Source organism: Myotis brandtii, unplaced genomic scaffold, assembly GCF_000412655.1.
Source record: "Myotis brandtii unplaced genomic scaffold, ASM41265v1 scaffold41, whole genome shotgun sequence".
Taxonomy (NCBI): domain Eukaryota; kingdom Metazoa; phylum Chordata; class Mammalia; order Chiroptera; family Vespertilionidae; genus Myotis; species Myotis brandtii.
The window spans coordinates 1708479-1729769 of record NW_005365763.1 but is presented as its reverse complement, the minus strand read 5'-3'; the positions used below and the strand labels follow the sequence as shown (position 1 = coordinate 1729769).

Here is a 21291-nt window from a genome sequence, read left to right as displayed (position 1 = left end):
GTGTGAATCAGCTGTGTCTGCCGCGGAAAACTTCTGTCCTCTGGGGAGGTGCTAATCTAGCCTTTGCCTGAGGCGATCCGGCAAATGGCTCTGCGCAGGGCTTGGGCGGGGCGGGCTCAACAGGGCGGGCGGAGGGAGCCGTTATGGTGCCCTCAGTCCTGTTCCCAGAGGCTCTGCTTCTCAGAACCCCCGGAACCGCTGCAAACCTCGGAGGGAAAGCTGCCTTCCAACTGATGCCAGACACTCCCGCTTCTCCCGTTTGGGTCCGAGTCCCCAGCGATTCGCCCGTATCTGGAGCTCAGAGTCTGAGACTCCCCCCTGACCGAAAACGACAACCGCGCTCTCAGCCACCAGCCCGCTTTGCGCGCGCACCTCCGCACCTGAGTTTTTTCCACACTGCGCCTCCTCTGAGCCTCGGTGTGCTGTTATTTTTCCTTCTAGTTGAAGAGTCTCTCCTCAGCCAGCCTTCCTGTGGTTCTGGGTGATGTCCGTTCCGTCTTTTAGTTGTATTTTTGAAGTGGTTGTTTGCGGCAGCGGTCTCCGGTGTTTACCTATGCCGCCATCTTGCCTTAAAAAAAAAAAGTGTATTAAGAATTCTTAAGGTGTATGCTTAAGCTATGTCTTTGTAGATCCATTTCTTTTTTCTTTCTTTTTTTTTTTTTTAATATATTTTATTGATTTTTTTACAGAGAGGAAGGGAGAGAGATAGAGAGCCAGAAACATCGATGAAAGAGAAACATCGATCAGCTGCCTCCTGCACACCCCCCACTGGGGATGCGCCCGCAACCCAGGTACATGCCGTTGACCGGAATCGAACCTGGGACCTTTCAGTCCGCAGGCCGACGCTCTATCCACTGAGCCAAACCGGTTTCGGCTGTAGATCCATTTCTTAATGTGAAGTCAAACATTTTGAAGTTTTGGTAATGTAATCACTAAGATGATTTCCATTCACAGTGAACAACTTGATTTATGTCAACTTTAATATAATTTACTTTGTTCAGACATCTAGTATAGTTATGTTTGTCCTAGTTATTTTAAAGAGTTATTGGCTCAGGTTGTGTCATCCACCCTAGTTGCCACATGAATGTCAGTTGTTTAATATGGTGAAGAAATTCCTTCTGTCTCAGTTCTGATAACTGCTCTAGCCACTGCATCAATAGCAAATGTGCTGTTTGTCCCCAGAAAAGGATCCGAGGATGCTGAGTGATGTTGACTTACCTTAGTGTTATAACTGCCCTGTTGAAAGGCTTCAGCATCCACAGTTCTTTGTCTGCATTTGTTTTCAAAGGCCAGAACATTTTAAAGGAGTATAAAGTTAAAAAAAAAACACGATGAATTAACTTGGTGTAGTTTCCTCATGAAAATCATGGATGCATGCCTGTTTTAAAATTGCAAGTTTTAAGACTAGGTCTTCCTTCCTTACTTTCTTCCCTTTCCTTTCCCTTCTTCCTTCCTTATCTCTAAGAGGAGCACTTGAACTTCATTCCAGAACGAGCTTTTGGGGTTTTGAGTTCCCAGAGGACCATCACAAAACCTCCCCAAATCTAGTGATGTTAGACTTTAAAGGTCATAGCGCCTGGGATGGCAAATCCACGGCCTCTTGATGCTTCCTTCCAGCTTTCCAGGTCTGTGGTGGATACTGAGAAGGGGTCACATTTTCTACCTGGTGTCCCATGTAGCCTCAGTCATTGCAGATAGTCACTACCAGGAGATTGGAATTGCAAGCCGTGATATAATGTAGTCACTAGATCTAATTTACTCTCTCAGCAAAAATTCTAAATTAGGTTCCTGTGGTCCGGTGTTGGGGTGGGGGATGTGAGTCATCTGTCCAAAGTTACATGCCTAGCATGTAGTAGGCGAGTCTGGATTTCAGGTCTAGTGCTTTTTTATTGTGGTTGGCCACCTTGATCTCCTTAGAATGCAGTTCTAATCACATAATTCATCTGCTCATAAATGTCCATGGTTCTTCCTGACACTCAGTGCCTCTATAATGAAAAGTTGGGTGAAAGACACTTTATCAAATCCAGATAACCTAGTATGTGCTAGGTGTTAGTAAGGGTGATGGGAGAAATCACATTTTAGAGTTCTGTCTTCAGGAGTTTACAGATTAGCAAAGGGCCAAAGGTATAATATTTAGTTCAGGAATTATTAGAATACCAAGCAAAAATGTAATACTTTTTTTTTTTTAAAAAGTATATTTTTATTGATTTCAGAGAGGAAGGGAGAAGGAGTGAGAGATAGAACATCAATGATGAGAGAGAATTATTGAACAGCTGCCTTGTGCATGCCCCTTCCTGGGGATCGAGCCCACAACCTAGGCATGTGCCCTGACCTAAATCGAACCACAACCTCCTAGTTTGTAGGTCAATGCTCAACCACAGAGCCATGCCAGCAGGGCGATACATTTAAAAAAAAATTAAATCTTTATTGTTGAAAGTTTTAACAACATATGTCCCCCTCTTTCCCCCATTGATCCCTTCTAGTCCACCCCTGCCCAAGGCCTTCACCACCCTATTGTCTGTGTCCATGGGTTATGCATATATGCATAAAAGTTCTTTGGTTGATCTCTTCCCACCCACTCACCCTCCCCTGCCTTCCCGCTGAGATTCCACAGTCTTATATGCTTCTATGTCTCTGGATGTATTTTGTTCATTAGATTTCACATATGAGTGACATCATGTGATACTTATCTTTCTCCAACTGGTTTATTTCGCTTAGCATAATACTCTTCAGGTCCCTCCATGCAGTCTCAAAGGGTAAGAGATCCCTTTTTTACTGCTGCATAATATTCCATGGTATAAATGTGCCACAGCTTTTTTATCCCCTCATCTACTACTGGGCACTTGACTGTTTCCAGATCTTAGCGATTGTAAATTGTGCTGCTGTGAACATAGGGCTGCATACATTCTTTCTGATTGGTGTTTTGAGTTTCTTAGGATATATTCCTAGAAGTGGGATCACTGGGTCAAATGGTAGTTCCATTTAACTTTTTGAGGAAACTCCATACTGTTTTCCATAATGTCTGTACCAGTCTGCTTTCCCACCAGCAGTGTACTAGGGTTCCCTTTTCTCCACATCCTCACCAGCACTTGTCATTTATTGATTTGTTGATGGTAGCCATTCTGACAGGTGTGAGGTGATACCTCATTGTCATTTTAATTTGCATCTCTCTGATGATCAGTGACTTTGAGCATTTTTTTCCTATGTCTCTCGGCCTTCTGTATGTCCACTTTCGAGAAGTGTCTATTTAGATGCTTTGCCCATATTTTGATTGGGTTGTTTATCTTCCTTTTGTTAAGATGTACGAGTTCCTTATAAATTTTGGAGATTAGGCCCTTATGGGAGATAACATTGGCAAATATGTTCTCCCATACAGTGAGCTTTCTTGTTATTTTCTTGATGGTTTCTTTTGCTCTGCAGAACCTTCTTATTTTGATGCAGTCTCATTTGTTTATTTTCTCCTTAGTTTTCATTGTCCTAGGACAGTGGTCGGCAAACTCATTAGTCAAGAGCCAAATATCAACAGTACAATGATTGTAATTTCTTTTTAGAGCCAAATTTTTTAAACTTAAACTATATAGGTAGGTACATTGTTATTAACTTAATTAGGGTACTCCTAAGGCTTAGGAAGAGCCACACTCAAGGGGCCAAAGAGCCGCATGAGGCTCGCGAGCCGCAGTTTGCTGACCACTGTCCTAGGAGATGTGTCGGTAAACATATTGTTCCGAGATATGTCTGCTGTTTTGCTGCCTATGGCTTCTTCTAAGATTTTTATGGTTTCCCGTCTTACATTTAAGTCTTTTTTCCATTTCGAGTTTATTTTTGTATATGGTATAAGTTGGTGGTCTAGTTTCATTTTTTGCATGTAGCTGTCCAATTTTCCTAACATCATTTATTGAAGAGATTGCTTTAACTTCATTGTATGCTCTTGCCTCCTTTGTCAAATATTAATTGAGCATAGTGGCTTGGGGTGAGTTCTGGGTTCTCTGTTCTGTTCCATTGGTCTATATGTGTGTTCTTGTGCCAGTAACAGGCTGTTTTGAGAACAGTGGCTTTGTAATATAGCTTGATACCTGGTATTGTAATCCCTCCAGTTTTGTTCTTCTTTCTCTGGATTGCTGCGGCTATTCATGGTCTTTTTTTATTATATATAAATTTTTGGAGAGTTTGTTCTAGGTCTGTGAAATATGCCGTTGGTATTTTAATGGGGATTGCATTGAATCTATAGATTGCTTTGGGTAGTATGGACATTTTAATGATGTTGATTCTATCAATCCATGAACACGGTATATTCTTCCACTTGTTTATATCTTCCTCTCTCATTTTTCAACGTCCCCTAGTTTTCTGAGTACAGGTCTCTTACTCCATAGTTCAGTTTATTCCTAGGTATCTTAATTTTTTTTTTGCAGTGGTAAATGGGATTGTTTTTTTAGTTTCTCTTTGAGTTCATCATTGGAATATAAAAATGCCATAGATTTCTGGGTGTTAATTTTGTATCCTGCTACGTTGCCGAATTCATTTATTAAATCTAGTAGTTCTTTGATGGAGTCTTTAGGGTTTTTTATGTACAATATCATGTCATCTGCGAATAAGGACAGTTTTACTACTTTTCCAATTTGGATACCTTTTTTTTCTTCTTGTATGATTGCTATGGCTAGTACTTCCAATGTGTCAAACAGGAGTGATGAAAGTGGGCATCCCGGTCTTGTTCCTGTTCTTAGGGGAAATGATTTTAGTATTTGTCCTTTGAATATGATGTCTATAGGTTTGTCATATAAGGCTTTTATTATGTTGAGGAATGATCTCTTTATTCCGACCTTGCTGAGAGTTTTTCTCAAAAAAGGGTGTTGGATTTTGTTAAATGCTTTTTCTACATCAATTGATACGATCATGTGGTATTTCTCTTTCAATTTGTTTATGTGATGTATCATGTTTATTGATTTGTGTGTATTGTACCAGCCTTGCATCCCTGGTATAAATCCCACTTGGTCATGGTGTATGATCTTTTGGATGTATTGCTGGATGCGATTTGGTAATATTTTGTTGAGGATTTTAGCATCTATGTTCATCAGGGATATTGGCCTGTAATGCTCTTTCTTTGTAGTGTTTTTTTTGTCTGGTTTTGGGATTAGGGTAATGCTGGCTTCATAGAAGGAGCTTGGAAGCGTTACTTCCTCTTGAATTTTTTGGAATAGCCTGAGGAGGGTAGGTTTTAGTTATTCTTTGAGTAGAATTAAGTGATTGAGGCTGTATTTTAATTTAATTATTATTATTTTTAATCCTCACCTGAGAGCAACAAGAAAAGCCCAGCATGCTTATACTATAATGTGGTGTTATGTGTATTTTAACCTGTGTTTATCCCTATCAAGCTACCAACTCCTTGAGAGCAAAGCTCCAGCTCTTTCTGTGTGTGCTCTAACGGATGTCAGATAAATAGATGAACCAATATATGTCTGAAGTGAAGTTTGGGTAGGTTTTTGGGAGTAAAATGAAAACTATGTTAATTTCTTTAATATATGCAACCAATCACTCTATGAGGGAGGTGATCCCTCACCCATTTTATAAATTAGAAACGGAAAGCTTCGAGAGATGAAGTAACTAGCCTGCATCATCCAGAAAATGGCAGAGAGCTATGGAAAGAGCTCAGATGACGTATTCATTTTCATATCTTAATACTTGTGGAAAGCCTTCAGATACATTAATTCAAAGCACTCATTGAGTACATAGTACTGTATGAAGCCTTTGAGGGTTAGTCATGTTCTGGACCTCAAGGGGCTTTCATTGAAACTGTAGCAGAATATACAAATGTAGAACCCGTAGTAATACAGGAGTTTGTCTAATTGAAAACAAATTGTTAAAAATTTGGAGGATGGGCCAAGGTGGACCTAATTCTTGTTCACCAGTACAGAATGGAGGCTGTAATGGTGACTGTGGTGGGAGGGGAGCAGAATGAATGCAGGGCTGACTGTATTCTTCAGTGATGCTAAATTTAATGTTCCTTCAGAGACTTTCAGTTAAGCCAGTTGAAGACAGTATTTTATGTGAAAACTTGTTTGTAGGGTGGGTAAATTAGTGGTGACAGATTTCTTCAGGGTGGTGGTCTGAAAGCAGTGGCTGCATATGTGGTGTTATTGGAAGCCCACCAACATTGAGCATACAGAAGTCCTGAGATTGAGCTGTGCCCTCAGCACTTATCAGATAGCTGCAAAGCATGACAGAGCAGTGAGCAGTATGTGGGCCAAATGTGATTATATGGAGAGTGAAGGTTTATTGACAGTGACATCAATTTGAAGTTGACATAGGATGGGATAATAGTATTCAGTTTTAGCAAGAGGCAGAGTTAAAGGAATTTGTTGATGGAATCCTTGAAAGGGGAGGTGTTGAACGTGAGTGAGTATTATCAGATATGTGCACCGAGGTTGACAGTGAACTAGAGTTCAATACTGGGAACTGGATATTTACCTGTTTATACCGAAGTGAATTGTACCCATCAGAGCTCTTTCTCCTTGCACTTGGTTTTTCTAATTCATGTTATCTCCCTAGGACAGTGATGGTGAACCTATGACATTCGTGTCAGAGGTGACACGCGAACTCATTTTTTTGGTTGATTTTTCTTTGTTAAATGGCATTTAAATATATAAAATAAATATCAAAAATATAAATCTTTGTTTTACTATGGTTGCAAATATCAAAAAATTTCTATATGTGACACGGCACCAGAGTTAAGTTAGGGTTTTTCAAAATGCTGACACGCCGAGCTCAAAAGGTTCGCCATCACTGCCCTAGGATCTGGCCACATCCTAATTATTCTCAGCAGGTGATGGCATGTTTGCAGGGCTTCATCAGGGCTGGGAGCCAGGGACCAAGCCATTTTCCTGGCTTCACCATCCAGTGTTCAGAGAATAAAAGTGGGCCAGTGCCAAGTCAGGTCTCTTTTTTTTCACTGTGTTGTGACATTCTCAGATAATAATTCTAGGCCTATATATGGTAAACATGGATCTTCAGAAGATCCTTAGATGGAACTGACAATATAAGGAGACGAATGAGAAAAATTTTGCTCATTTGTTTAAGAAAGAAATTAATGCCCCTTATAGATAAACTGGAATCTCATAACTTAACATTTAAATTTTCATCTTTTTCCTCTCATATTTTATTAATTTGGAGGTCATAGTAAGTATGATCATTTCCTGCTTTAAAAACATATTTGTGCCCTGGTTAGGTGGCTCAGTTGGTTGGAGCAGCATCCAGTACATCAAAAGGATGTGGGTTCGATTTCCAGTGAGGTCACATATCTAGGTTTTGGTTCAATTCCTGGTCGGGCGAGTGTAGAAGGCAACCGATTGATTTTTCTCTCTCTCTTTCCCCCTTCCTCTCTCACTCAACGCAATAAAAAAACATCCTCGGGTGAAGATTTAGAAAACAAAACAAGAACATAATTGACAAGTAAAATAAAAAAGTTAATGTTTTCTTGTTAGAAATGTTTTAAACTTTCTTAATGGCTTACATGTTTTTTTACATGTTTACACCAGAGGATATATTTTCCTTTTTTATTTTTATTTTTGGAGAGAGAGAGAGAGAGAGAGAGAGCCAGAGAGAGAGAGCGAGTGAGTGAGAGGAAGCAGGATACGGGATGGGGAGAGAAACATCAATGTGAGAGAGACACACATAGGTTGGCTGCCTCCCGCAGGAATCCCAGCTAGGCCAGGATGACCTGCAGTGCACACTGGCCAGGAGAGCTTATATGTTTCTTTGTATGGATATATGTTTATATAACTTTTCTTCTTAGACACATAATTTGTTTGTAGAAATAGCCCTGTGATGAATTTGTTTATATGCAAATACTTATCTAAATATCCAATATTATCTTGAGGTTCCAAAAGAGGAATTATTAGGTTAAAGAAAAGGAACTTTATATATCTTGCCATGTTGCTTTTTAGAAAGGCTGTAATTTTATAGTTCCACCAGCATACTAGTATTATACACACTTCCACCTTTATCAATTTAATGATATAATTTTTAAAATTTTGCTAACTTTGTTAAAAAATTGCAATTAAATAAAGTATGATGCTTTCTGGAAATTTACTGAATTTGTATTCATCAGTGATTTGGATTGCAACAGTAACAGGTTTGGGACTATTTGTCAACCAGAACCCCAAAGAGAACTGAATGCCACTTTTCAAGATGCTTCTACTTGTATTAACAAGAAGTTGTTTACTGAATTCGCCTTGAGGTTGAATTTAAAAGACACAGAGTCAGTTGAGCCTTCTCAGGCTGCACAGGTGTTCTGGAGCACCCTGTGAAGGCCTGTGATTTACTTATGCCTCCAGAGCTGTGTTTCTCTTTTCCTGTTCCCTGAAGCCACCTTTCCAGAGGAACAAGGTTCAGCAGCTAGGGGAGCACACCTGCCCCTCTCTATCTCATTATCCTGTTTTATTTTTTTCAGTGCACTTTCATCAACTGAAATTAGCTTATATCTTTGATTCTGTCTTGTTCCCTTAGAATCCAAGGTCTCTTATAACAATAACTCAGTTTTTCTTATTCATGTTGTCTCCCCAGGACCTGGCCTACATTAGGTGCTGAATATACAGAGTGGCCAGATTATTATGACCACCTGACGTTTGTAGGCAAATTAGCTATAATTTCACACTGAAATTGCTAGAGGGCCATACCATTATAAATAAGGAAATATGTTGTTTACCACGACAGTAGGAGTGATTTTTTTCTGAAGATATGGGTAAACAACTCGATTTAACAGCTTTTGAACGTGGGATATACAGTGGGGCCTTGACTTACGAGTTTACTTTGTTCCGAGACCGTATCTCAAAAAACTCGTTAGTCGGGACACTCGTAAGTCAAGGCCCCACTGTATTTGAACGTGAGTGGCCAGATTATTATGACCACCCCATCAGTTCTGCGTTGGGCCACCTTTTGCCTTCAATACTGCAGCAGTTCTTCTTGGCATTGACTCCACGGGATGTTGAAAGGTGAGGTGAGGAATCTGACACCATGCCTGATGAATAGCACTGTCCAGTTCTGTGAGATATGATGGTTGTGGAACCAGCTGCCTGATGGCTCTTTTAACTTCCTCCCACAAATGCTCAATTGGATTGAGATCTGGTGATTGTGGGGGCCACCTAAGCAAGGTAAAGTCTCCCTCATGTTCTTGAAAGCACTCCTGCACAATAGGAGCACTGTGGCATGGCACATTGTCTTGTTGGAAGAAGCCATCTCCATTGGGATACACCATCAACATGATAGGATGAACTTGATCAGCAGCGATACTTAGGTATGTTGTGGCTATTCAGACGTTGTTCCACACGAATTAAAGGGTCCAGATCATGCCAGGAAAACATGCCCCAAACCATAACACTGTCCCCACCAGCTTGAAGGGTTGTACTCATGCATGTGGGGTACATGCTTTCATGCTGTTTCCACCAAATTCTCACCCCATCTGCATCATGATGCAACTGGAAATGTGATTCATCGGACCACATGACTTTTATCCAATGCTGGACTGTCCAATCCTTGTGTTCCTGTGCGAATTGGAGACGTTTTATCTTGGTAACTGCAGACAGCAAAGGTGTTCGAACAGGCCTTCGGCTTCCATATCCCATATGATGCAGTGTATGGCTAATTTGCCTACAAAGCTCAGGTGGTCATAATAATCTGGCCACTCAGTGTATATGTTCATTGAATGAACCCCAGAGGCTTTCTGTTGCCTGTGGAAACAAGTGCAGACTTTCACCCTATCTTCAGTTTGCCATGTGCTACCTTTTCAGACCGTCTTCATGAATTACACTTTTCTAAATCCATGAGCTGCTCTCTCTGGTCCCAGGTGTGCTGCTGCATGGGGTGGGAGTCTGGGAGTCCTTTATTTGGAATGCCTCCTTTCACATTGAGGCTGGGTCTGAAGAAATGTTGAGTCTTTAGTACCCAACTCAATTTTTTACTTGTCTTTAAATTCTTTTCCAATTAATTACTTAAAATATGGCTGGTAGGAATCTTGGCCAAGATCTAGTCTCATTAGAATGTGTACCTGTGTTTTTCCGTTAACTTTTGCTCCAGGAGTTTCAAAGAATCTTTGGGGCTAGTAGCAAATGTGGAAATTGTTTCTTGATTAGGAGTCAGATTTGACACTTCCTGCTGAAATGTTTTGCTGTTTGGGATTGAAGCAGATGGTCCTTTATGGCAGAACAGATGTGTGTTGAATCAGATCTTTTTAATCTGCTCTTGTACCCTGAAGTGTTTCCCTCGGCAAATACCCACTTCTGACCTGCTTGTTTCAGCTGTTGGTGATTTTCCCCTATTAAGGGACTACATAGAGCAGTGGTTCTCAACCTTGGCTGCACATTAGAATCATCCTCCAAAAATTCTGTTTTTTTTTTCCTAATGTTGTGGCCCCCCCCCATAACAAAGAAACAAAATTCCCGGAGGATGAGGCCCAGAAATCAGGATTTTAAAAAGATTCCCAGGTGATTCTAATGTGCAGCCAAGGTTGAGAACCACTGACATATAGAGCATTACAAAGAAATCTGACAAAATATGGTGAATAAAGTATAAATAATTGAATACTGGTTAATTCACATACTTATTCCAATGCAAGTACAATGTTTTCATTGACAAGTTAAGCAGTGATTCATTAATAAACACAGTTAACACAAACTATTGATTATAACACTTGAAAAGGTAATTTCAATTAAATATAGTTTGATTCTTGAGATTATTTGTTGACTGGTAGTATCAGTGGTTAAAAGCATGGACTGTAGGTGGGCTGCCTGGTTTTGAAACTCAGCTCTGTCAGTTAAGACCTGTGTAACTTTTAGGCAAATGACTTAACATTGCTGTGCTTGGTTTCCTTATCTGTAAAAGGGGAGTGGAGGAGGGTGGTAATAATAGTATTTACTTTTAGGATTGAGTGAGGATTACATGAGTTCACAGATGAAAAGTGCTCATAATCACTACAGAAATGTTAGCTCTGTTATATCATACTTGTATCATCATCGTTGTCAGTGTGAAAGGTTTTGATGAGTAAAATTATATTTCTGAAAATGAATAAAGAAATCTCACTCTAAGTAAAATGCTGTATGTTCTAAGCTGATCTTTAAAATAGAGGGAAAGCAGAAAGCTCAACAGTATACACAAGCTTCTCATTATATTAAAACATTAAACCATAAGAATCTGCTCTCTTTTATTTCATATGTGACACAAGTGAGTTGTGAATTGCCACTGGGTGAGCCTTCATTCAGTAATCCTCTTTTTTAAAAAAAATATATTTCTTTATTGATTTCAGAGAGAAAGGGAGAAGGGGAGAGAGAAACATAAATGATGAGAATCATTGATTGGCTGCCTCCAGCAGGTCCCCTACTGGGGATTGAGCCCGCAACCCAAGCATGTGCCCTTGGCCAGAATCGAATCTGGGACCCTTCAGTCCGCAAGCCAACGCTCTATCCACTAAGCCAAACCAGCTAGGGCCAGTAATCCTCTTTAATACTAGTTTTTACCTCAGCATTATTATGCTGGCTGAAATTCTTGTGCTTAATATATTGTTTGCTTAAAAGGATGTTGCCTTGATCTTGGGTGAGAAGTATTCAATTGGCTGCCCCTAAATCAACTCTCCCAGTTCTTTTTTTATACTAATAGTTTTTCTCTACCACTTTTTCACAAACTAAGTTGTAATGTTTGGTTGTTAAGAGTATCATCCTTAAATGAAATGTTTGAGGCAGAGTTCTAGTTTATTTTCTCTTTTTTCTGAGGTGCTGAATAGAAGGCAATTGCTTGTGGAAATTTCTGGATGATTCTAATCAATGGTGTGATATTCTCCTTAAGCAAGGCCATTTGTGAAACAGTTCTGAAGAGTATATTCCATCCATTAGACAATTCCCCCCTCCCCCCATTGCCATGACCTGCACAGCGGGTTCAGGATGACTTGTAGGAGGGCTGACGCACAATGTAGATACTACACAAGAAGTATGAATTTTTAAGGCACGGGGCCAGATGGAGCCTCTTGCAAGAAAAGGGACCATGAGTCCAGGTCCTGCCTGCTTTTTATTCAGTTGGTTACACATTTGCCCTTTAGCAGTGCATATAGGCAGAGCAGATAGAATCAAAGGTAAAGTTTAGTAAACAATGTAAAGATGATCAGTTTAGGAAATCGCCTGAGCCATAGCAGTCACAGCAGGAGCAATCCCATGCTGATGTCAGCCCTGCTGAGGTCAGGGTCCATTCGTATTCCAGTGTCTTTTTTGCACTTTCATGCTAATACTGTTATGCATTAGTCTCCCGCATCTCCCCGTTTTTGTTTTCTTAATAAATCTTGAAAAGTGTATGCCATCTGTAGGGCTTATCTTTTTAAGACACTTTGCAGACTAGAAATAAACATATAAGAAAGACCCAGAATGAGACAGACAATAGTGGTTATGCTAAGAGGCAAATGTGGGGAGATCCAGTGAAAAGGATCAAATTCTTTCATGTCCTTTTAAGATAGTTGCCAGGCATCTAAGGAATTAGTCTGTAAGTTTGCCTGGGGCTGCTGCTATCTGGGGCTGGAGTATTCCATTGTCTGCAGCCACAGGTACAGGTTGGGGCTCCAGGTGCAAGGTCCTCATTAACACATTGTTTGCGGGTAGTAAGAGGTGGCTCTACTACTTACAGTCAACGTAAAACGTATAAATACGTTTCCCGCATACATTAATTTGGTCAGTTCCTCCCACAGATCCATGTTTAAGTTTGTTGTTCCTTGCAGGAATCCACATGGGCTTGGAGGAGTTTTATGGAAATACATAAGCATATTCTCAACCAAAGGTTAATAAAGGGTCGGTTGGGACCCTTCTATAAACCAGACTCATGATCCTTCCATCTGACCAAGCCTTTTTTCTTTGGCTCATCATGACACCAGTGAGGCTCCATTGGTGTCTTGCCATCAGCGTTATAAGTGAAAAAATTTCAGGTAATTGAGGCTTGGTGTAGTCTACCTACAGGAGATTTCTCTAGTATTTCCCCTTTTTGTTTTTCAAGTTGGGATTTTAGCCGCTGATGTTGGCATTTTGTAATTGCCTGTCCTTGGGAATTTTATGGTATTCCTGCAATGTGTTGAATTTTCCATTTTGTACAAAATTGCTGGAAATGACAGCTTGTGTATACAGGTCCATTGTAAGTTTTAATAATTTTTGGAATTCCCATGACAGCAAAAGTAGCTAGGCAATGATTAATGACGTGTTTCGCCGTTTCCCTTGTAGATGTGGTGGCCCAAAGGACTTTTGAAAAGGTATCTACAGAGACATACAATGCCCCAAGGTGTCCAAAAGGAGTATAATGTGTTACATTCATTTGCCAGATATGGTCCCTTATCAATCCTCGAGGGTTAATTCCTGTATGAGGCCATTGAGGCAGATGTAACATACAAGCGGGACATTCCTTGATAATTTGTTTAGTCTGCTGTTGACTGATTGAGAATTGTTTAGATAACATTTTGGCAGGCTGATGTAAAAGCTGGTGAGTTTCTGTGGCCCTTTGTAATAAAGTAACTAATTGATTGGCATATGCATTTCTTTTTGTTAAAGGACCAGGCAGAGTGGTATGAGTCCTGATATCTATATATATAAAAAGCCAGCGACCAGAACGACTGGTAGACCAGTCGCTATGAAGCGCACTGACCACCAGGGGGCAGACGCTCAACGCAGGAGCTGACCCCTCATGGTCAGTGCGCTCCCACAGCAGGAGTGCCGGTTCTGACCGACCCATTCAGGAGGCCCACCAGCCCAGTGGCAGCCACTCACTTCCTCAGTAGTCCTGCAGGTTCAATCTCCAGAGGACGGGCCAGTCCCCAATGGACCAGTGCTGCCAGCACGATCCCAACAGCGCTGCTGGCCTCCTCGAACTCGGCCTCGGGCACTGTGACCGCTTCCCTGGACATTCCACAGGGAAGAAAGGATACCTCCAGCAGTACCAGGGGCGACCAGTGGTGACTGCTCTCCCCGTGCTTCCTCCAGGTCACTCGAGCCGGCCCCCGTCCACCCCGCTCCAGATGAAGTGTGATCACTGCACACGGAAGGAATGTAGTAAAGAAACAAAAACTGATGACTAAGAGAATGCCGCAGTCAGCGTCCGGAGTCTGGCTCAGGAGAACAGAGAGAAGGAAGAATTCCATAAGTTGGCCGATGCCAAGATATTTCTGAGTGACTGCCTGGTGTGTGACAGTTGTGCGACCACAGAGGAAGGAATCCAAGTTTCTCAGCAGAACGCCAAGGACTTCTTCCGTGTTCTGAACCTTAATAAGAAATGTGATACCTCACAGCACAAAGTGCTGGCAGTGTCAGTGTGTCCTCAGTCTCTGCCTTATTTTGCTGGTAAATTCAGCCTCAGTGTCACTGATGCATCCAGATGGTTCTGCGGCTTCCTCAAAAGCCTTTGGGGCACACTGTCTTTGACATGACAATAGCTGCGGACTTCAGCATCCTAGATAGTCAGAAAGAATTTGTGCGTGGGTACCGCCAGCACCGTGAGGAAGAGCCCCGGCTACCCATGTGGACCTCCGCCTGCCCCAGCTGCGTCCGACATGCAGAGTGCGTGCTGGGTCACCCCATCACCCCCCACTTCTGCAGGGCCAAGTCTCCCTAGCAGATCATGGGCTCTCTGGTGAAAGATTACTTCGCCAGATGGCAGAACCTGTCCCCAGACAAGATTTTCCACGTCATTGTGGCCCCGTGTTATGACAAGAAATTGGAGGCCCTTCGAGAAGATGTTCCCACAGCTTTGCATAGTTCTTGGGGTGCTGACTGCATGTTAGGCTCAGGTGAAATTGTCCAGATAATGGAGCAAAGTACCCTTGCCTTGAACGCCACTGTGGACGCTCTGTTTGGAGACATGAAGGAGGAGGTGGTGAGGCTCCACGAGGGTGCCAGCTCCGACGGGTACCTGGTGCACATCTTCAGGCACACGGCCAAGGAGCTGTTCATTGAGGACGTGGGGCTGCTCACCTACCACACCCTGAGGAACAAAGACTTCCAAGAGGTCACCCTTGAAAGGGACGGAGAGGTTCTGCTACGCTTTGAGGCTGCTTACGGCTTTTGGAACATCCAGAAGTGGTCCTGAAGCTGTAGAGGGGCAAGTTCCTCTGCCACTTCATGGAGGTCCTGGCCTGCACCAGGCATGCCTAAGCAGCAGGGGCCAGGCCCAGGCGGAGGACGGGCGTGCAGACAGGGCACTGCTGTGGCAGATGGAAGGCATCTACACTGCCATCCCAGTGTGGCCCCTGGAGACCAGTGCCCATGTGCAGAAGCTGTACTAGGAGTGGCTGGGGGGGCGGGGCACGACTCCCCTTGGGCTCAGGCGGCCCTGCACACCACCTAGCAGGGCCCAGGGCAGCCTGACAGGACATCAAGTGGTAAAGGTCCAGCAGACGCCCGGCCTGCAGGCTGCCTGAGGAGGGGTGTCAGATGGGTGAAGGAAAGGCTTAGCATCTCTGTCATCGCTTTGGTTTTCAGAATTCCTTGCTCCTCCTCTGTCGGCTCCCTCCCTCTGAGGGGCGCTGTCATCATGGGGTGCAACTGGAATATTGTATCTTGAGAGGATTGCCCCAATGTACGTATCCTTTTATCCGACAATGAAAAAATCCCAAAGAACAAGAATGGAGGAGACAGCCTACTGTCCTTTAGACTTACAAAACCCCCGGAAGTGTCCTGTGAAGAGCTGAGACTTGGTTCTGTCCAAGTGCCTCAGAATGATTGGGTGAGGAAATGGCCGGGTTTGGCCCTGACTTTACCCACTTATGTTACTCTTCGAGGTGTCTTTGCCACAGTGTGAATAAACATTTGGAATAGAGGCTCATAAGAAAGTCTGCATCCCAACTTTTCTTGAAATAGATCTATGTTCTGCAGCTGTGGCCACCGTCCTGAGACCAGGTCCTGTCATTGGGAATCAGGGGGCACTGGAATGGAGGCATCTCCCCCGGACCCTTTTACATTCAGGGATTCAGCTGAACTCACTTTGGGGGAGGCTTGGCAAGGGTGACAGGTATCACAGATGGAAGGATGGAGAATGGAGAGGCGGACACCCTGCTCGGTCCCTCCCTGGGTCAGGCAGATGAAGTCTGGCCAGCCCGCCCCACAATTGGGTGAGATTCTTGAACCCCTCAGCCTGTTAGATTTCCCTCATTCATGTGTTATTGTACCTGTGCACCCATCTGGGTTGATAACTGGGACATTGTGTGAAATTACCTATTTTCTGATTTCAATCTATTTATGGTGGGGTATCATCCTCTGTGGTAGCATAGATCCATTTCTGATTATGGAATAAACAGTTGAAGTGTCAAAAAAAAAAAAAAAAAGCAGCTGCCAGTTGGCTCCTGACAACTGGCGGGAACATCTGTGGGACGGATCTGGATCCCAGGCCAGCAAGGCTTCTCACTGTCTGCCCGGCGGGTCTTGGCTCCTCCCCACCCCACTTGGGACCCTACTGGTGCACGAATTCGTGCACCGGGCCTCTAGTGAGTAATATAAAAGGGATATTGTTTTTGCTGTACAATTTGTTGTACCTGTTTAAATAGTATAAATAGACTTTGGTCACTGAGTCATTTTAATTGAGTAGTCTCAATTTTGTTTACCAGGCCAGCAGCATAGGCAGAATTAGAAATAACATTGAGAGGCTTCTGGAAATTCTGCAATGCAGCCTTGATAGCTTTTAATTTAATTCTTTGTACAGAGGTGTGACTAGTCTGGATGACTTGGTCTGAATTTACTGTATGATAAGCAGCTTTGCCATTAGAGGAGCTGTCAGTAAAAATAGTTAATGCTCCAGGAATAAGTTCCTGCCTAGTATTTTTTGGTATAATAATAGGGGTGTAATATAAAAACTGTAGTAATTTGTTTTTTTAGTAGGTTCCCCCAAATATTCATTTATTCTAATTTGCCAATTCAAATCAGTCTGAAATAAGGTTTCTATTTGCTTCCAGGTAAGGGGAAGATAAATGCATTGTGGTTTTTATTCTTTAAGCTGCCTGCAGTGCTTTCTTAGTTGAGATATTAATTGAGCCATGTAACCACAGTTTTAGAGGATTGATGCCCTAAGTGGACCTACTAAATAATAGTAGCAGAGTCCTTATTTTGGAAGATGACCCCAGTGGACTATTTGTAGTAGGATTAATTTGTCCTAATAAAGGCAACTTAGGTTGTACCCGTGCTACTTGGGCTGAGGATATTGCCTGTTTAATTCTTACTAACTTCTTCCTAGTTTCATTTGTTAATGTTCGGGGCGAGGAAAGATTAGAGTCACCCCTAAGTATATTGAATAAATTTGTCATTTCTTCCATAGAGATTTTTGGATAAGGTCTTAACCAATGTACCCTAATAATTTTTGAAAGTCATTTAGGGTCTTAAGGCAATTCTTTTGTATTTTTACCTTTTGAGGCCTAATACATTGGTTTTCAATTATGGTTCCTAGATATTTGAAGGGCGTTCCTTTCTGTATTTTTTTCCGGAGAAATTCTTAAGCCCCATTTAGGGAGTTTTTTTTTTTCTAATTGGGTAAACATTGTTAAAGTCTGCTTTCCCCCTGGGCTTGCCATAAATTGCTATATTAAAGACTTTACTTTCTTTCAAACAGAACAACCAACTTGGTTGCTTTCCAGAAAAACAAGTAGGAGAGAGACATGCTGGCCAATACTGCAATGTATACATTTGCAATGTATACATTTTAGGTAAAAGTAACTTTCTTTTTACTTATAGTGTCTTATTAATGGTGAGATTTAATGCTTGAATAATAATTTTTAGTTTACTTTGTAAATAGTGGTGGAAGAGATTTAAAGAAAATTTTTAGGTTTAAATTCTGAATATTATTCTTTTCTGACTAGTGTTTATTTGTATATTTCATTTAGGCATGCTATGAAGGGAGTATTACCTTTTGTGTGTATATACCAGTGTATGTATGTATGTATGTAGGTATGTGTGTATGTGTGTGTGTGTGTGTGTGTGTGTGTGTGTGTGTGTATATATATATATATATATATATATATATGCATGCTAGAGGCCCGGTGCATGAAATTCATGCACAGGGGGTGTGGGGTGTGTGTGTGTGTCCCTCAGCCTGACCTGTACCCTCTCCAATCTGGGAGCCCTCAGGGGATGTCCTACTGATGGCTTAGGCCCGCTCCCTGTGGTTCTCTGCTCTCTGCGGGGCCTGCCTGCTCCACACTGCAGCGACTGACAAGTAGGCTGTGCTGGGTGCTGCCTGTGGGCCGCACTTGCCTGCTCCCCAGTTGCCGAGACGTCAGCCAAGCAGGCCATGCTGGGTGCCGCCTGCAGGCGGCGCTTGCCTGCTCCCAGGTCACCGTGGCGACGGCCTACCGTGCTGGGAGCTGCCTGCAGGCCGGGCTTGCCTACTCCCTGATCGCCGCGGCAACAGCCAAGCAGGCTGTGCTGTGCTGGGGCCGTCTCCTCCTGCTGTCAGTTTCCATGGAGGCGATGAGGTTAATTTGCATTCTCACTCCTGATTGGCTGTGGGCATCGTGAAGGTACGGTCAGTTTGCATCTTTCTCTTTTATTAGTGTAGATACATATATATATTTAATTTTAATTAATAATTTTCTGAAGTTTTACAAATTTTTATCTAGTGGAAAGATATGACTTTTTTAGAAGTCTGCAATTTAGAGTAAGTCAGAGTTCTTTTCATGGGTTTTCTATACTTATAAATGCATTAAAGTAGAGCAGTGGCTGTCCATAAATGACAAAATTCAAAAGTGGCATGGTTATAGATTTGATTAAAATAGAATTGATGAAAAACCTTGTTTTTCTATGATATTCTGAGACAGCTGCCTTTTGGTAAATAATAATCCCAGTAAAATGACAGAGAGAACAACAAAAATTTGTATATAAAGAATGACATCTGGCACATGGCTTATTGCAAATGGTTTATTAAACATTGAAAATAATTTATAAAACCCCAATATATGAAATCTAAATACCCAGAGTGTCACTGGTAGATGCAGAGAATCACCACTAAGCTTGCCTGGTGTCCCTGACTGGATATATGCTATACCTGAAAGTTTTCTGTTTGAACCTGGCTTTGAATTTGTGTAAGTTACTTTCTGAAGTAGCCTGAAACCTCTATAACATTTAAAATACCTGTATATAAATAGAACACAGTTATTTTTATGTGACAAAGCTTTCCATATGATTTTAAGTATACAGTATGTCCTTGGGTTACATCAGAGATCCGTTCCTACGGCGCGACTTAACGCAATTTTTGCCGTAAGTCGGAACCCACCTACATACGCACCTACGTCACTCACATGGAGCACATACACAGTAGTAATGAAGTGAAACAGTAAAAAAAATTTAAAAGACAGATAACAATTCCTGACCTTTACTTGTGGTAAATAAATAATAAAAAACATAAAGCACATATGTACATACATCGAAATGACGAAACTTTTTTTTTTTTTTAATAAATGGGAGATGGTGACGTAACCACGAAATGACGTACGTTGAGTCCGACTAACCCGAGGACTGTTTGTATTAGATTGGCCTAATTTAGTTTAAAAAAATACTTCTTTTAAGAAGAGAGAATAAATCCTTGAATCATTCCAGGGCCCTTAGAATGTTCCAAAGTCATCTTTTGGTCAAGGTCTTGAAATTTACACTTAGAAAGATTTTCAAATATATTTAACTTAAAGATTATATCACAAACTTTTTATAATTATTCTAAAGGACATTAATTAAACTTAAACTGGTTTTAATATTAAAAATTTTGTCTGGACCGTAGAATTAATTCTTTTTTTTAAAATTAGGTCAATAAAACATTATATTCTAGGTTGAAATTTTACCACATGTAGTACACAGACACACACATAAAGACTATATTTTGAACTACTAATTTTTCCAGAGAAAACACAAGAATTATTTTCCTTAAAATGAATATATTTTATTATTACAACCATATAATTTCTTTTAACTTTTAGCTTTTTGAACTTAGAACTTTTAGCTTTTTAGAAGGCTTAAATTTTAGGTGGAAAGTTAAATACTTAGTATTTCTCAGATTAGTAGTACATTCACATTTTGAAGGATATATTTCAAATAAAATACAAAACATTCAATTAATAGATTCAAATTTATCCTCTAGATCAGTGGTTCTCAACCTTCCTAATGCCGTGACCCTTTAATACAGTTCCTCATGTTGTGGTGACTCCCAACCATAAAATTATTTTTGTTGCTACTTCATAACTGTAATTTTGCTACTGTAAACAGTATGTAATTATATATGTATTTTTCGATGGTCTTAGGCGACCCCTGTGAAAGGGTCGTTCGACCCCCAAAGAGATTGCGACCCACAGATTGAGAACCGCTGCTCTAGATTCTTCATACAAGTAAAATTCAGGTTAATGTTTCAGTAATCTGTTATTTCGAAATACCTAGGTCTTAAAAATTATTATTATTTTTTTACTATTTAACCCAGTAATGCTCCAAAGCGTTTAAGTTACCAATTAGGCATATGAGGCTGGAGAAAAGGCAGAGGGGGGAAGGGAGCAGGCCCTGCAGCCTTTTTAAATAGCTTTTTTACACTTCTATTCTTCCAGTTTTCTAACTTTTGTAGTTTTTTTTTTTTTTTTTAGAGATGTGAGGCCAGCTTTTGGGGACAAAATGTAATTTTAATATTCCTTGGATTATCACTGAAAGGCTTTATCATAAACCCTTCATTTTAGTTACATCTATTTCTTATATGTTAACAACTTTGGCCCATGCATGTGGCTTGTCTGGTTGCCTTGCGTCTATTTCCCTTGTGTCATTTTCGTCATCTTCCAAAGAAAAACAGTCTTGGTCCTATTCTATATCATCCATGAAGAGATGGGGCTTAGGCCAAGAGGCCACCCAAAATTGGGTGGGGCGCGCCTCCCCTTAAACCAGCCTTTCCCTCTTCACACGTACAGAAGTCTCGGACGCATCCCCAAATTGTGAGAAATGGCTTACCTATCCAAATTTCAAATGACAGACTAGGAAACAAAAACATGGCGAAAATGAGACTTTTAATAACACTCCCAAGAGCAGGCGCCCATTTTACAGGATCACAATAAAGGCAAGAGACAAATAACCTAGTAATTAATGGGCTGGGGCCTTTTCTAGTTGCCTCTACCTCCCTTTGTCTAGGACAGTGGTCGGCAAACTCATTAGTCAACAGAGCCAAATATCAACAGTATGACGATTGAAATTTCTTTTGAGAGCCAAATTTTTTAAACTTAAACTATATAGGTAGATACATTGTTATTAACTTAATTAGGGTACTCCTAAGGCTTAGGAAGAGCCA

General features: G+C 41.3%; 1 protein-coding gene and 1 pseudogene across 4 annotated transcripts in view; both read left to right on the top strand.

Moving 5' to 3' along the window:
* PARD3 (par-3 family cell polarity regulator) overlaps positions 1–21291 on the top strand; it is a 744562-nt gene that overhangs the window by 11799 nt on the left and 711472 nt on the right. The gene's annotated exons all lie outside the window — the stretch shown is intronic.
* Positions 13952–15348, top strand: LOC102254422 (annotated as a pseudogene).